General features: G+C 44.3%; 1 protein-coding gene across 5 annotated transcripts in view; it reads right to left on the reverse strand.

Moving 5' to 3' along the window:
* THRA (thyroid hormone receptor alpha) overlaps nucleotides 1-17,959 on the reverse strand; it is a 130,580-nt gene that overhangs the window by 34,284 nt on the left and 78,337 nt on the right. The gene's annotated exons all lie outside the window — the stretch shown is intronic.

Below are 17,959 nucleotides of genomic sequence, written 5' to 3' on the forward strand. Positions count from 1 at the left end.
ACTTTTCACATGTCTTAGATGACTTTTTTCTACTGAAAAAAACAGCAGGTTAAAGAACATTCAATTTTAGCAGAACTAGAAGACTATCTCTCCCCTAACAGATAATGTAAAGGAAAAGAAGGATTGGGCATGCTGGATTTCAATGCCTGATCCTTTCGTTCTCCCTTGAGTTAAGCTACCACCAAAGAAGTCTGGCAACGGCTTCACGTACCCTGAGGGGTATGTTTACATGTGGCAGTAGTTACAGATTTTGCCTCCCCTATTAGGGTACTTTCACACGTACGGTGTTTGTTGTGGATTTGAGGGTAACTTAATGCATCAAATCTGTAGCAAACATTGTATGTGTGAATGTTCCCATAAAGTTGAAGAGATACTTTGGAGAAATTTTTTTTTTTAAATCAACTGGTGTCAATTCTATTTAAAAAATCTTAAGTTTTCCAGTTCTTATCAGCTGCTGTATGTCCTGCAGGAAGTGGTGTATTCTTTCCAGTCTAACACAATGCTCTCTGCTGCCACCTCTGTCCATGATAGGAACTGTCCAAAGCAGGAGAGTTTTTCTATGGGAATTTGCTACTGCTCTGTACGGTTCCTGTCATGGACAGAGGTGGCAGCAAAGAGCACTGTGTCAGACTGGAAAAAAAAATACACTACCTCCAGGGCATACAGCAGCTGATAAGTACTGGAAGACTTGAGATTTTTAAATAGAAGCCAGGGCCTAGGAAAGTTAGGTGACAATACATAATACTGGCTATCATTCAGCTTTTCTAGGAACAGATATAAATATGAAATCAATGAGTAAAAGTGTTAACAACTTGACAGAACCATGTGACACCCGTGTCCCGGTGTACGCTGGGAGCACGAGCCGCCAGGTGTATATCACTGTATGGTACACTATGGCAGACGTCTGACATACAGAACATCACGCAGCATTTTCAATCCGTCTGACTCATCTCCACGGTGTATTTTGACGCTGTGGGCGGAGGCGGCTTCGAGCTCTGTGTTCGTCGCACACAATCGCCGCCTCTCTCACTCTCTCTCTTACGTTTATGACATTGCAGGCTGAACAGGATGAGGATCTATGCTGGCAAAGGATCCCTATTTATATGAGAGCAAGGGATTTCCCCTTTGCACAAACAAAGCGCTTTGCCAAGTTTGGCGTTTAAACAGATTATAGGGCAGGGCCGGTGCCAACCTTCTCACACACGCTCGCTGCTCCGCTGTCATATTTGAAAACGTAACACAAACATCGCTTGTTGCGGCGTGGAGCTCCCGCCACAGTATCGGGGCTGATCAGGCAGCATCGGGGGGTCTGACCAGATCTCCAAGCCCCCCCCCCCCCCATTGGCTCCATATTAGATTAGCTTTCCCCCACTCCACTTCCTGCTCTCCGATCAAATCCGATAAAGGGCCCTATTCCACCGGACGATTTCGATTTGCATAATCGTTAACGATTAACGTTCTCAAACGACCGCGAAAGACCTGAAAACGTTCACTCATTTCCATGGAACAATAATCGTTACTTATGATCGTAATTGTAATTGTTTTTCTTCTCTATTTCTTCGCTATTGCGTTCGTATCTATTGCGAACGACCGAACGATGTCTTATTCAATGCGAATGATTTGCGAACGTTTTGCGAACGAGCAACGATAAAAATAGGTCCAGGTCTTATAAAGCGATCAACGATTTCTCGTTCGGTCGTTAATCGTTAACTGCATTTCAACCGAACGATTATCGTTTAGATTTGAACAATTTAACGATAATCTGAACAATAATCGTCCGGTGCAATAGGGCCCAAAGACCTGAAATATTTTTTTCATAACCCTTCCCTGTGCATTCTCCAGCTCTTCCCACCAGTCGTTTAGGAGTTAAAACCTCAGAACTATACATACTGTCTATTGTTTCCTCTTGTATGGCTCTTTATATAAAAAGCATAATCATATGCCAAAAAAAAAGTTAATTGCATAACAGAAAGCATTTGGCGGTCATATCCTGGGGGTGTGGTGGTGATATGAGGGATCCACGGATATCATGGTATACAGATCAGAGAGAGTATGGGCCGCCGGGACAGGTGTGGGGGGGAGATAGAAATAACGGCCCTTGTTAACCCCTTGTGTGTCTGCATTGTTTCCTGCTATAATACATGTGGACGTTTGTATGATAAAAAACCAAGAGATTATCATTAGGACACATTGGAGACATCAGTAACTGTGAGGTACTGGTTTAGGAATTATCAAGAAAACTTCAGAAAACACAGGCCTCAAGCTTCATGCAAAAAGGTCTGGATACAAGTTATAGGATATAGAAAATATATATAATATAGATAATATAGCTGTAAATGGCAGCCTGTAGTCTGATGGTCCCTGGTGAGTCCTAAATGTTGGAGATTTTCCAACCATATGCATAGAAACAGAAGATTGTCGGCAGCCCCCCTGGGGTGGGGGGTCCATTTAGTCTGCCCTTTTAGTAATTCCTTTACTATTATCTTAGGATACTTACTGTGGACACAGTTTTCCAGACATGATGCCACTAGAGCTCTATACAGCGGGATCACAATCTCCCTTTTCCTGGTTATACAGTACCTCTACCTATACAGCCCAGCATACAATTAGCTTTCCCCACCGCCTGGTTGCACTCACTACCCCTAAATCCTTCTCTTCTGAAGTCTTTGCCAACACAGAAATGCTGATATGAAACTCAGATAGAGGATTTCTCCTCCCCAGGTGCATAATTTTACATTTGGAAACATTGAACTGCAGTGTGCATTGTTTTGACCACATATCTAGTAATGTTAAATCATTTTCCATATTACCGACAACTCTAGGAATACCAACCCTATTGCACACTGTCATCAGCAAACAGACAAACCTTACTTACCAAACCTTCTCCAATGTCACTATCCTTACCTACCAAGCCTTCTCCTATGTCACTATCCTTACCTACCAAACCTTCTCCTATGTCACTATCCTTACCTACCAAACCTTCTCCTATGTCACTATCCTTACCTACCAAACCTTCTCCTATGTCACTATCCTTACCTACCAAACCTTCTCCTATGTCACTATCCTTACCTACCAAACCTTCTCCTATGTCACTAACCTTACCGACCAAACCTTCTCCTATGTCACTATCCTTACCTACCAAACCTTCTCCTATGTCACTAACCTTACCTACCAAACCTTCTCCTATGTCACTATCCTTACCTACCAAACCTTCTCCTATGTCACTAACCTTACCTACCAAACCTTCTCCTATGTCACTTTCCTTACCTACCAAACCTTCTCCTATGTCACTATCCTTACCTACCAAACCTTCTCCTATGTCACTTTCCTTACCTACCAAACCTTCTCCTATGTCACTATCCTTACCTACCAAACCTTCTCTTATGTCACTAACCTTACCTACCAAACCTTCTTCTATGTCACTATACGTACCTACCAAACCTTCTCCTATGTCACTATCCTTACCTACCAAACCTTCTCCTATGTCACTAACCTTACCTACCAAACCTTCTCCTATGTCACTTTCCTTACCTACCAAACCTTCTCCTATGTCACTATCCTTACCTACCAAACCTTCTCCTATGTCACTTTCCTTACCTACCAAACCTTCTCCTATGTCACTATCCTTACCTACCAAACCTTCTCTTATGTCACTAACCTTACCTACCAAACCTTCTCCTATGTCACTATACGTACCTACCAAACCTTCTCCTATGTCACTATCCTTACCTACCAAACCTTCTCCTATGTCACTAATCTTACCTACCAAACCTTCTCCTATGTCACCATCCTTACCTACCAAACCTTCTCCTATGTCACTATCCTTACCTACTAAACCTTCTCCTATATCACTATCCTTACCTACCAAACTTTCTCCTATGTCACTTTCCTTACCTACCAAGCTTTCTCCTATGTCACTAACCTTACCTACCAAACCTTCTCCTATGTCCCTATCCTTACCTACCAAACCTTCTCCTATGTCACATACATCCTTACCTACCAAACCTTCCCCTATGTCACTAACCTTACCTACCAAGCCTTCTCCTATGTCACTTTCCTTACCTACCAAGCTTTCTCCTATGTCACTAACCTTACCTACTAAACCTTTTCCTATGTCACAAACATACTAAGAAGAACAAGACCTAGAACAGACCTTTGTGGCACACCACTTGTAACCAAACTAAGACTAAGGGTGCGTTCACACATTGAGATTCATGTAACAGATTTTTTAAAGCCAAAGCCAGGAACAAACTATAAACAGGGAACAGGTCATAAAGGAAAGACTGATATTTCTCCTCTTCCTAAATCCATTCCTGGCTTTAGCTTCAAAAATCAGATAAATCTGTCTGTGTAAAGGCACCCTAAGACCAGACTAAGGTGTGTACACCTGAACTGTATACATCCCCAATAGGGAGTAACTCCACGTGCTTGGCATAGGGACCAGACACCCTCAGGATCTGTAAAGGACCGGGGCTACATAACAATTATGGTCACACAACCTGAAGACCGAAATATTTCACCACTGTATCTAATGACTATGAATACAATGCAACTGTAAAACAACTGTTGGCTAAAGTAAGGTGACTTTCGTACTGTGATGTGTCCGATCCAGCAACAGTGTATCTAGTGACTATCAATGCAGTTGTATTGTACATAACATAGCGCAAAACGGCTGTTGGCCAAAAGCCGAACCTTTTGGAGTTTAGGGGAGTTTTCCATCACACCTTACAATGTAAGTGTCTTGCCTCAGACCAGTCTGAGAAATATCAAACATGGCTGACTTCATTCCAGATGACGAACAATCGTTTAGGTTGACACCATCAACTTTAGGCCATGTTCATACAACTATTGGCAATAACGGACGTGATTTACACAAAACATACTGTATGTTGTATGTGCATGAATGGAATCCCAGTATTCTAACCGGCCGCACGAAAAACTGACATGTCAGTTTTGTGCGGCCGCTATTAATTGAATCAGTTCACACAATGGAAAGTGCGGCTCCGGCCGCACGCTCCATTGTATGCAGCGGTGAATTGGGATGCAGGCCCACACTGATGCGCCCGCATCCCAATTCATCAGAAATGAAGATCTTCCGTAACAGCGGCCATTCTGTCACAGAACGGCCTGTGTTTCACAATGTGGAACATGGCCTTAATTTGTACTGGAGCCTTAAATGGTGGTACTGTCACAAAATTTTTCATCGGTCGGGGTCTGGATGTTCAGACTGCCACCAATCTTAAGAATAAGCCAGAAGAAAAACTCAACTAAGCTCTTCTCTCCATAAAAAATCTATCGGCTTGTGTAATGCAACGAGCAGCGAGACGGGAAGAGAAGCACTTAACCGAGCACATTCTAGCGTTCAGTGGGGGTCAAGCACCCAGACCCCAACCAATCAAAACTTTTCGTATGTCTCTATGTGCCAGTAGGGCTTTCTGGCTCTCAGTGCTGCATATGCTGGTACTAGGTATAGGCAGTAATATAAATAAAGTAGCTTTAGGATGAAAAATACACCAGGAAATGGAGTAAGACTTAATGTCACTGTATTGAGGGCAGCTTTGGGAGTGTCTGTATAGGTGGAGAGGATCACCATGCTACAAGACCCAACAGTCTATCTAATAACCAACATTTTTTTTCTCTTGTTTTGCTCTGTAAATTTCATCTCAAACGTTCAGTCTGCAATAGAGAGAAGGAAACACTTCTCCAGCTGTAAAAGTTACCCGTGCATTCTAAAAACTCCAGTCAGGAAAGGCTGAATAGTTACTGAATACGGGACATTGACAAACATGATGTAAGAGCTGGCGCCCGACCAGAATTTTGCATAATCGCCTCTGCCGTTTCTTCCCTCCTTTCTCATAGGAACCATTTTAAGCACACGTGTTATATAATATCCAGCCTATGCTCCGCTCGCATTAATCTGGTGCTATATGCGGAGCTGAAGTCGCCATTTTGTGGACTCCGTACTATTTTAGGGTTAAAGCGTAACGATAATCATCTATCCTAGTAAAATCCTAGAGTGCATTCACATAGATGTGCACCATATGCATCGCGGACATTTAGTTTGCCATATGTAAAAAGTTATAGATAACATTCCTTTGTGGATCTCGTATCGATTTTATCAAGAATCTGAAAACGGATTATGCTAAAAATAACACCCGCTGTTTTGCTTTATTGCGGCCCTTGACCTCAAAGGATGCAATGTATTTGCTGTGAGCAAGAACATATAGGATGGATCCCCCCCATGACAGCAGCAGATATCACAAACAGAAAGGCGGTAGTCCAAACCAGACAACCTCCGGTCTGCTGGTGCACAGGCCTATATATATTACATTACCTAAATTCCTATATTATATTCCTCTAGCAGCTCCGGCTGTCTGCAGAAACAGTAAGGAAATCAAATTAACGGTGGCTTCTTGAATCCTTGGTTTGTCCTTTATTAACTCTAGGTTTTTCTAGCGGTAGTATACTACTAAATAAGTTTCATTACAGAGGAGCGAAACTCGTGCATGCTTGGGTCCGTCCAAACCCAAACTCTCAACATTTGATTACTGGTGGCTAAAGAAATTGGATGGAGACCTAAGGCTGCCTGGAAAACATGGATACAGTTATAGGCCATAGGCCGTACCCATGTTTTCCAGGACTCCCTATGGCTGCATCCAACTTCTTCAGCCACTGGAAATCAAATGCTGAACGATCAGGTTTGGATGGATCCAAGCATGCATGAGTTTCGCTTCTCTCTAACTTTCATCTAATTTTCAAATAGTTTAAATATGTCCAAGGTTCTGATGGATTGGGGTCTGGGTGTGTAGACCCCCCGCTCAACTAGGCGCTTCACTCCCCAGATTGCTGCCTTTTCCGTCTCACGGCTGGACAGATTCTACATTGTCTATGTATCATGAGACGGAGATGGCTACACTTAGCCTAGTGCCACTCTATGTGAACGTCCAGACCTCGATAAAGTGCCCTGATAAAAACACTTTAAAATCCACACGGAAAAAGTCCATAGCATGTGGATGGGATTTAGAAGATCTTATGCACTGCCATGTGTGAATTTAGTCTTAAGGGTTTGTGTCTGTTGTGTCTGTAGTCATCACCATTTTTCTCCCTTAGCTTTATATCTAAATACCCTAGTCAAGACACAGTACCTTGTTGGCACCATGCTTCTTGGCACAGTTACACCTAGAGATGAGCGCAACTCGAGCATGCTCGAATCTGATTGTTCGTCATTTGAATACCAGTGGCTGAACAAGTTGGATGCAGCCCCATGGTCTATGACTGTATCCATGTTTTCCCGGACACTCTAGGGCTGCATCCAACTTTTCAGCCACAACAATCGGACTCCAGCATTGGTTGAGTTGCACTTACAAGTATCTCTAGGTACATCCCACCTTCTGCTCTACCCATTTTTTACTAGTCCTCAGAGACTCTAAACTATTAGTCGGAACAAGCTGCAGCCACAAAGAGTGTTTCTCACTCTAGAGGACCTAGTATGTCCATGCATTACAAGGTCAGGGACAAAACCACCGGTAATGTGTTACCTTGAGCAGAGAGCTATAAAAGAGGTGTGGGGACTTATGGGGTATTCATGCTCCACTGAGAATTCTGGGGAAAAGAATACTCAAAGACACCACCTTTTGGAGGTAGTTTTTGCTTTAAATCAACGTAAAAAAAAAAAAGTCAAACATTGACTTAAAGGGAAAGCTACCTTTAAAGGTTGGAGCCTAAGAGCTAATTTGCATATCCATATATGCATATTGTAATACCTAATTTTCCCTGTGGGGGTGCTGCAGTAGAAGTGAACGCTGGGTGTGGATTGTGGTTGGTCTCAGTAGCAGAACTACCCACAGTCGGATTATGTTCAGCGGATGTCGAATGGAAAGGCTTTGTGAAATGCCTGAGTACCCAACCTACATTGATTGATTAACGGGTGTACAGTAAGTAACCTGGCGGTATCCATGCTGCCTGCATGATACTAATGGCTTCCATTGAGTTTGTGGTTTGGGCTAATGGTGGGCACAGAAAAAACTGGTAAGCAGATCAAACAAATCAAATGTATTAGTAGAAATTAATTTCCAATTCTGTATTGTACGTCCATACAGCGATGAACATTTACTGTCAAACTAGACCAGTCAGGGTTGCGGGGCCGTACATGAAAAGGTCATCTCAGGGTATCTAGTTCCAGAGTTGCCTAACTTCATTCCTATCTTAAACACTTAAGACTCAGCACAGACAGGCGGGAGTATATTATATTAGTGAACGCACGGCAGGTTCGGCCGGGGCTGTAAAACTGTACATGGCCATAAATGTATACTCAGCATCACTGTACACTGCGCCAGGGGCAAAGTGGTTAATATGTAATGTATATGGTGTTCCGAGCGAGTCTAATTGGAAGCAGCGTTCTCTATTTCTGGAGCAAGACTCCAATACCATGTGTGAGACCAGAGGGGAAAGGAGGGAGTCGATGCGGGGGGATCTGGAAATCTATGTTATATACAATGTTGGATCTTCATTACAAAGGATCCACCTTCGTTTGCATCCTATTCCAATTCCGTCCCCATTTTTCAGAGGGTTCAACGCATGAGAGGCCTACCACCTTTCTACTACTAATACGGGGCAAGAACCCCCAAAAACACCTTCGTACAGATGGGTCCTGTTCCTTTTGTTTTCTGTTAGGTTTGGCTGATAATGCTCAGTCATGTTTTAAGACTCAAGCACTGACATACAGGGTAACTAACTCCAATAGGTGGCACTAGACAGCCATATTTCCTCCTTCAAGGGAAAGCTCTTTTGCATATATTTTTCCCCAGGAAGCATTGCCTGGACTATAACACTATATGCCAATTGGCCTCTCCACAAGGAGAACAATACAAGGGGCATGAACACTATAATAGTTGTCTACAAATGGGTCCTCTTCCTTATGGAGGTAACTTGATTTGGCTGATAATCTCTAGTCATGTTTCAAGGCTATAGCTAGGTTCACACTACGTAAGTTTCCGGCCGTAGCGCACTCCGTGAATAAGCGGCCGGAGATTTACATAGTTTGCGTACAATGGAAAGTATACGATCTTCGGCTGCACAGTTCACACTACGTAAGAACTTACGCCCGGATCGTATGCGCCGCCGTAAAAAATGAACCAGACCATTGTTTCGGGACGGAAATGCTGTAACTTACACCCGTAGCGTAACATGCGGTCCCGTACGGAGTGGTGATTTCTTCTTTTTTCCACTTTGATTTGCCGATCCAAAAGGTTCTGTGGGGTGTCCGGGGCTAGCCGAAAATATCCCAGTAAAATACCGCTGTCAGATCGCTACGTACGCCGCTCGGGAAGCGTACATAGCTTACGGGCGTAAGTTCGCGGACCGCACGTAGCCGGCCGCAACTTGCGTAAATCCCGGCCGGAGTTTTACACGTATATGTCCGGCCGCGAAAAATATGCGTCCGGACATATACGTAGTGTGAACATAGCCTTAAACACTGACTTACATGGTTGCTCGCTTGAACAGGTGGCTTTTAAGGAGCCAGTCTCGTTCCTTATGGGGGAAAGCTCATTTGCATAACCCCCCCAGGAATAGTGTTGAGAAGATCTGTCAAATTGTTCGGGTTTGGCAACATTATTAAAACCCAAACGCTCTGCATTTGATTCCCCTGGCTGCAGAAGTTGGATGCCGCCTTAAGGAGTTGTGGAAAACATGGACACGGCCATAGGTTGTATCAATGCTTTCCTGGCATCCCTAGGGCTGCATCCAACTTCTGCAGCTGGAGGCGGCAATGAAACATAGTGCGTTTGGGTTCGGATAACATAATCGAACGGTTTGACAGATCCGTTCAACACTACCCAGAAAGCATTGCCTGGAGTATAAGACTCTATCGGCCAGCTGGCCTCTACAAAAGAAGAACAATATAGGAAAAGACCCCTTGAAACAGCTGTCTACAGATGGGTTCTAAGGTTTGAATGATAATCACCAGATCGGACGTTGACTTATAGGGTAGCTAACTGCAAGACTCCATATAACAGGTGGCCCTTTCACAAGGAGAACAATACAAGGGGCAAGAACCCAACAACTATTTACAGAAGGGTCCTGTTCCTTTTGGAGGTGACTAAGGTTTGGCTGAATCCCCAGTCATGTGTCAAGGCTCAAACATGGTAGCTAGATACAAAAGGTGGCACTACAGCCAGTTTCTTCCTTCTTAAGGTTATTTGCATACTCTATATCCCAGGGTGCACTGCCAGTCTGTAAGACTTTATATGCCAACTATGCGGTCTCCACAAAGACTTTATATGCCAACTATGCGGTCTCCACAAGGTCCTGTTACTCCTGATCCACCTGGTTCACGGGTGCAAATGTGGCACATACACCTGGAACGGAAAGAGAGTCCATGGGGGAAATATAATGTATATGCCCCTCAGAGATTAGGTGACAACTTGTGATTGAGCCTCAGACATGGGCAGAAAAGAATTACCAAAACTGATAAATACCAGATTGAGGGAGTGTGCATCAGTATGTGAAGTCAGATAGGTTTCTACATGCCCAACCGAGCATAGTAAGCAAGCAAATTTGTGTACATAAGACATACTGTATATTCTATAGGCAAGACCTTAACTGAAAGGTGCCGTCACTCTTGTGCTCCTATGTGCATATATATATATATATATATATATATATATATATATATATATATATATTTATGCTTTAGCTATGTATGTTGCATCGCACATCTGAGGACCACATGAGAGGCGGCAAAGAATCAAACAAAGGGATTCCAGTAACTGAAATGAGTATAAGAGGCTGGGGGCACCTCTATAGTTCTGCCAATAGTGGCACAGTAAGGGTGAAGGCTGACATTGGAGATGGTCTAACATCTGCAGCCAGGGGCAAAGCCACAAGTAAATGGGGGCCCTGGTGTATCCCACATAGAAAGATACCTGCATTATAGATGGTACATAGTAGATGGGGCCCCTGGTGTATGCCACATAGGAAGATACCTGCATTATAGATGGTACATAGTAGATGGGGACCCTGGTGTATGCCACATAGGAAGATACCTGCATTATAGATGGTACATAGTAGGTGAGGACCCTGGTGCTTCCCATATTAGATACTGGCATTATAGATGACATATGGTAGATGGATACGGTAGATGTAATTTCCTACATTAGGAGACAAAGGCATCATAAATGGCACCTGGTAGGTGAGGTCCCTGGCTGTTATGGGACATGGCTATTATTAATGGCACATGGTAGGTGGGGACCCTGGTGCCCGCTATGTTAGGAGACATGGGTATTATAGATGGCACATAGTAGGCGAGGATCCTGGTGCGTGCTATGTTAGAAGACATGGGTATTATAGATGGCACATGGTAGGTGAGGTCCTGGCTGTTAGGAGACATGGGTATTATAGATGGCACATGGTAGGCGAGGATCCTGGTGCGTGCTATGTTACAAGACATGGGTATTATAGATGGCACATGGTAGGTGAGGTCCTGGCTGTTAGGAGACATGGGTATTATAGATGGCACATGGTAGGTGAGGATCCTGGTGCGTGCTATGTTAGAAGACATGGGTATTATAGATGGCACCTGGTAGGTGGGGACCCTGGTGTGTGCTATGTAAGGAGACATGTGTATTATAGATGGCACCTGGTAGGTGAGGTCCTGGAGGGTGCTATGTTAGGAGACATGGATATTATAGATGGCACACCAAAGATGGGGACCCTGGTGTGTGCTATGTTAGGAGACATGGGTATTATAGATGGCACCTGGTAGGTGAGGTCCTGGAGGGTGCTATGTTAGGAGACATGGATATTATAGATGGCACACCAAAGATGGGGACCCTGGTGTGTGCTATGTTAGGAGACATGGGTATTATAAATGGCACATAGTAGGTGGGGACCCTGGTGTGTGCTATGTTAGAAGACATGGGTATTATCAGTGGCACATGGTAGGTGAGGACCCTGGCTGTTAGGAGACATGGGTATTATAGACAGCACATGGTAGATGGGGACCCTGGTGTGTGCTATGTTAGGAGACATGGGTATTATAGATGGCACATGGTAGGTGGGGACAGTGTTACATTGCACATAAGATAATACCTGCATTATAAATGGGGCATCTATAAATGCAATACAGATTGCACATGGTAGGTGAGGGGGGCTGTTACAGATTTTGGAGCTTCTTGTTACATGTATACACAGGGTACCGTGGGTCAGTCATATATACTTTAGTTTTCTTCGCTGTTACTGCACATTAGTTATCAGGCATTCTGTGGATGAAACAGGAAGACCTGGATGAGCCATGCTATAGCTCTGCCCTCATAGGAGATTGAGGAGGGAAATATCCCTGCTGTTATTCTACCACATACCCTTGAATAAGAGAGGAATATGAGATTGCCTTCTCTGTACGGGTAATAAATAAATGACAGCCGTCTTTACGGTACAAGTGCCTTGGAAACCCAGCCTTCCCCAGCGCTAACATTTCAGGAACCTGAATGAACATGCAGATCCCAGGGGTGTCTGGTGCATCCATGCCGCTTCCATCATTACTTCCTCATCACATAACAATGTTAATGGCTTATCTATAAAATACAGATGGCCAACACTGCAGCCATAATCCACGTCTACCTTATCCCATGAGCACGCCGCTTACCGCAAAAGCTAGAAGAGAAGAAAGCAATCCTAGCATGTGGGTGACAAGCCGGAGAAGGCGGCGGTCGCTACACTAGAGGGCGGCAGAGAGACGAGAACTAGGTCTAATACGCCAGTCTGAAAACAACGCCATAAAGGAAATCAAGGGAATGTAGGAAAACTACTGGCAGTGCAACATGTGTGCATGCACGGAGACAGACAACAGGGAACCTTGGGCCAAGGACTTGGTGACATCTGACTTCTGATACCGAAGACGCCTTCTAAGTTGTGTCTACCATTCCTTCCCGCTGCAGGACGCTGACTCACCTTGCTATAAGTACTAAAGGAGAGCAAGGTGCAGAGTGTTAGGTTTCACGCTCTAAAGGGACGTATGTCGTCTCCTGATAAGCACGGTATGGCAGGTCACGCCAGGCCATGTCTACATGCAAATATATCGGTATACATGTTACACAACACGCCAAACTCAGTGGCCTAATGTTCTACTCTCCGGGGGGAAAAAAACAAGATTTTCCTATCTCTATAATGGAAAAGAGAGTCATATGATCTATGGATGACCCCGATGTGGCTTTATAACACTAGGAGCTTGTTCTGTATAACACCAAACTTGTTATATATATTACTATACGCGTCGGAACAATAACTACTATTTAATCCATAAAAGGTCTTTATCTATTCCCCATGATAAAAGCACTAACACAACAATTCCTCTGTTATTCCCCCTGGAAATGTATGAATGAGTGGGTGAAACCATTCCTTTTCTTAAAGGGAAACTATCAGTAGGATAGACAAACCTAACCTGCTGATATGTCCCTATTGCACAGGGGGCGCTGAGGATGAAGGTATGTCTCTAACCTTCCTCCCGTGCTGTTTGTAGTGTAATTCTGTGTCCGCTAAGGCGGTTTGGAGCACTGGGGGCGGGGCTACTGCCCGCAAAGCACCAATCTGCCCCGCCCCAGTGCTCCAAGCGGCCTTACTGGATGCAGGATTACACTACAAATTGCATGGGAGACATACCTTCATCCTCAGTGTCCCGTACACAATAGGGAGCTTTCAGCAGGTTAGAATAGTTTCCCTTTATTAGGGTGTCTCCCTTCACAGTCTAACATGGTTAGCACTGATTGGACAGATTGTGTAGGGACACAAGTGGAATGGTAGCGCTCAATCGTCAATGCAATCATAGATTTCCTATGAGGAACAATACAAAAAAATGACGATAGTATTTACAATAAAAACGTCCTTTAAACTGACCAATATCTATCATAACAGACAGTACATTCATCAAGAAAATGTATAAGAAAGAACGTTGTGAATACGGCTATAGCAGGTAAATAAAAAAAAATGGGACATTAAGCCAATATAGGTAATGGGAAGTCTTTATTTTGTTCATATGAGAAAAGCTGGGAATAAAATTTGTAAGGGGAATCTATCAGCTTAAGTGTCAAAGAGGCGATGCTAAGCAGCAGCATGCACACTGCCTCCCTTCCCCACTTCTCCCTGTATTGACAGATTGACATACATGGCTCAGTTCTGGAAGCTGAGCTCTATACATCAATCATTCAGGGCAAGGATGGGTGGGGAGGGAGAAGGCATGCATGCTGCAGCTTGGCAATGCCTTCTTGACACTTGAGCTCAGAGCATAAAAAAAAACCTGGATAGTTTTCCTTTAATTTAGTAAATGGTTCAATCCTACCAGTGTGTACAAGGCCATTAACAAGCATCCTGATACTAATATAGCTGTGAACTCTGTTAGTGTCATAGAGCTGACATGAGGGGATGGGGTGACAAGCTACGCTCAAGCCCCCCGGTGGTCGGTCTGGATGACCATATGACTGTGTTATCTAGCCCAAGCGTTATGAGGGCATCTGTGTGGGTAACAGCTGGTATCGCCACCTTTCACACATAGCAGAGTGGCTCTCCAGCTGTTAAGTAACTGCAACTTCAAGCATGACCTAATAAACTGTGACTGGGAATGCTGGGAGCTATAGTTCTTCAACACAGATCGTTGGTTTACAGGATGAAAGGAAAGCACCTAGATAAGGTTGTTGGGTGAGGTTCCAGGCCATAAAGAGGCAGAAGTAGGAAACTTCTGAAAGTGAAGCTGGGCTCATTCATTTGTTGCAGCCGTGGGCGGTGACATTTGTCCCTGGTTCAGCATATGACACAGACAGATACGAGTTCCTGCATTTCCCTGGCACTCTCCCATGCATTACATAAGTATACAAAATCACGGCTGCACTTCAGGAACACCCAACCGATTTTCACTTCCCCTTGCAAGGATAACAGGCGGCGACCAAAATGGCAGCGGACGGGTGGTGATCGGTTGCCCCCGGTCACCCACAACACGAATGGTTATAGTTCACCCTCCGGTGCGGAGTCCATAGATAACATGTTAACCCTTTATTGTGGGTATAAATAACTTCTGGTATTTCTTCTGGGTTCCTCCTCCATGGCCCAGATGAGGTTGAACCTGGCGGACTTTATCCCTATTTTTGGTGGATGATAAGTAAAGCATATAGCGTTATACCATATATACAGAACACAGGCTGCTTAACCACTTCCTGACTAGTCTGTAAGGTGGATCTCTAGGATGCACAGGGTGTTGGTCTGTTAGATCTTGCTTCTCTTGGGGGTTTAGTTTCTTGCAGTTTACACTAATCCTGTCCTTGTTGTTATGACTCTTGGGTTTCCACTGACTAAGGGTAATATTACACGGGCCGATGAAGGCCCAATAATAAATGTAAATGAGCGCCGATCTTCTAGATCGGCACTCGTTTACTGGGCCTATTACACGGCCCGATAATCGTTTAACAAGGGCTGCAGGGACATTGTTACCAATGTTCTTGCAGTCCTTGTTTAAACTTTATACATTACCTATCCAGGCTGCAGGGCTCCTCTTGTTCTGTGCCTCTCGCGGCGGTCCCGGCCAGTGATTGGCTGAGCGGCCTGTCAGCTGAGACAGGCTGCTCTAAAGCTGGAGTGCGCGAGACCCAGGGAGAAGCACAGAGCAAGAGGAGTCCTGCAGCCTGGATAGGTAATGTATTCTTCTTTGCTAATCGTCAGCGCCGGCCACGCACCGCTATTACACGTAGTGATGTGTGGTCGACGCCCGACAATTATAGGTCAGAACCTTTATCAACGATCAGCCGATGACAACGATCATCGGCTGATCGTTGTCTTTATTACACGGAACGATAATCGGCCAGACAGGGCCGATTTGGCCGATTATCGTTCCGTGTAATAGTACCCGAACCTTCCTGGTGGGCTTGTGCTTATGTATAGAAGCCAATCTGAACAGGTAGAGCTGCAGCGTAAATCTTGAGTAGAGATGAGCGCAACTGGAGCATACTCCAGTCTGATCATTCGGTATTTGATTACTGGTGGCTGAAGAAGTTTGATAGAGACCTAGAGAGTCCGGGAAAACATGGATATAGGATAGATGAGTTACAGGCTAGCTCATTCTCTCAAAGGAAAAAAATAAATCACCAACAATGGAAAAAAAAGTAGATACTGATGTATTTTTACAGCCCACAATTAGGCATCATGACTTCAGTGGGCTCTGCTGACACTCTAATATGTATGGGGGTCAATGTCAGGGGAAGGGAAGGATGGGGGTCCTTTTGGACATGTCAATGTTTTGGACATGTCAATGATAGACGGTTACTGAACGAGTACCTTTAAGAATGGAAATCATTCACCACAATACACTAAACAATGCTCATTGTTAACGACTGTTATTGCGGTTTAATCTGTGAACGACTTATTAGACAAACATGCCAATGATGGACAAACTACCAACGATGACAACAATGAATGACTTATCGCTCGTTGTTTGATCGCTAGATGTTATTACATGGGCAGAAAACCATTCAGTTTTTACACGATAATCGATCTGTGTAACAGGGCTTTAAAGGGTGGGGCATGTCAACTACCCGACTCATTTGCAGTTGGGGAGATAAGCCACAGCCAGAGGTATTTAGGAGCGGCTTACCTCCTCTGTCCCTATTCACAACCCATTCATAAGCCATGCTGAACAGTGGTAAATAGAAGACATGGCCAATATCTGATTCAATGTTTGTTCAAAGACCATTAAGGGATGTATAAGCAATGTATAAAGACGGCATGTGAGCAATATGTATGCAATATGGGCTATGTCTTACATGGTGCCTAGAAAAGCAGCGCCCCCTATATGCCGCATGTACCTGTCCCCAATTCCCTAGCTGTTTCTCCACCACCGCTGGTCCCAGATGGTTAATATCCTACATTAATGATATGACAAACATCCATGTGACTAATGCAGCCAACCACAGGCCTCGGCGGTCATGTTAACACTGCTGTGATTGGCTACATTAGACATGTGGGTTTACGCGGACCACCAGAGTGTCATTGCTAGGCTGTGTCATTACCACAGCAAGTGAATGGAGTGGCATCACACATGCTCGACCACCTCTTTCTTCACATAGGCAGGACGTGATTGGTGGGGTTGCTTGTGATCAGACCCTCCCCATGGATCAGACACATATAAACAGATACTTAAATTACACTGACTGATATGGTTTTGTACTGTATATAGATGGTCAAAAAAAAAAAAAAAAAGAAGCCTAGAACAGAGACATTAGGAGTTATGGTGCAGAGGCCGGGGGTAGGAGAAGCATCTCTGGTGATACACACATAAGTAGTGGTAATTGCATACAGTAGTTCCTTCCTGTGGTTACATACGCAGTCTTCTAGCAGACAATCTTAACGTTGTAAACACTCTAATGAAGTTTTACGTGCAAATGACTGGCCTATAGCAGCGTCCCCGCATGACCTCTTATTGGTAGCAGAGGGAGAAAAGCATACATTGGAAAGCTATGGGACCCAGCTTGATGGCCGTCTCCAGCCTCATAGCGTTGTTCACGTGCATCCAACATGCAATCTCTACTGTTCTAAAGGCTCGGCACCTCCCTGACGGTCACTAACAGAGATTAAAGCTTCGCTCCAATGAAAGCCAAAAAATTCAGGTTGGAGTGCAGTCAAGTATACTCTCACATTTCCCCTACGTCATACAGGAATCCAGTAAGCTGAGATCGAGGCGGCTTTTTGCACGTAACAGCTGTGGTAGCTTTCCCTTTGATTGTTGTGCGGACCACTGAAGTCAACAAGGTGGGTCTGAAGCTGGCCTACATATAACATAGCAACCATCTCTCACAATGGGCCCTAAGCTCAGCACAATCTACTCTTAGGCCAAGTATAAGATGGCTAAATTATTGCATCTGTGTTATGGCTCCAAGTCCTATCCCGACACGACATAGGGATCTATACTATGGTAAAGGTTTGG

This window comes from Dendropsophus ebraccatus, chromosome 14 (genome assembly GCF_027789765.1).
Source record: "Dendropsophus ebraccatus isolate aDenEbr1 chromosome 14, aDenEbr1.pat, whole genome shotgun sequence".
In the NCBI taxonomy this organism is placed as follows: Eukaryota; Metazoa; Chordata; class Amphibia; order Anura; family Hylidae; genus Dendropsophus; species Dendropsophus ebraccatus.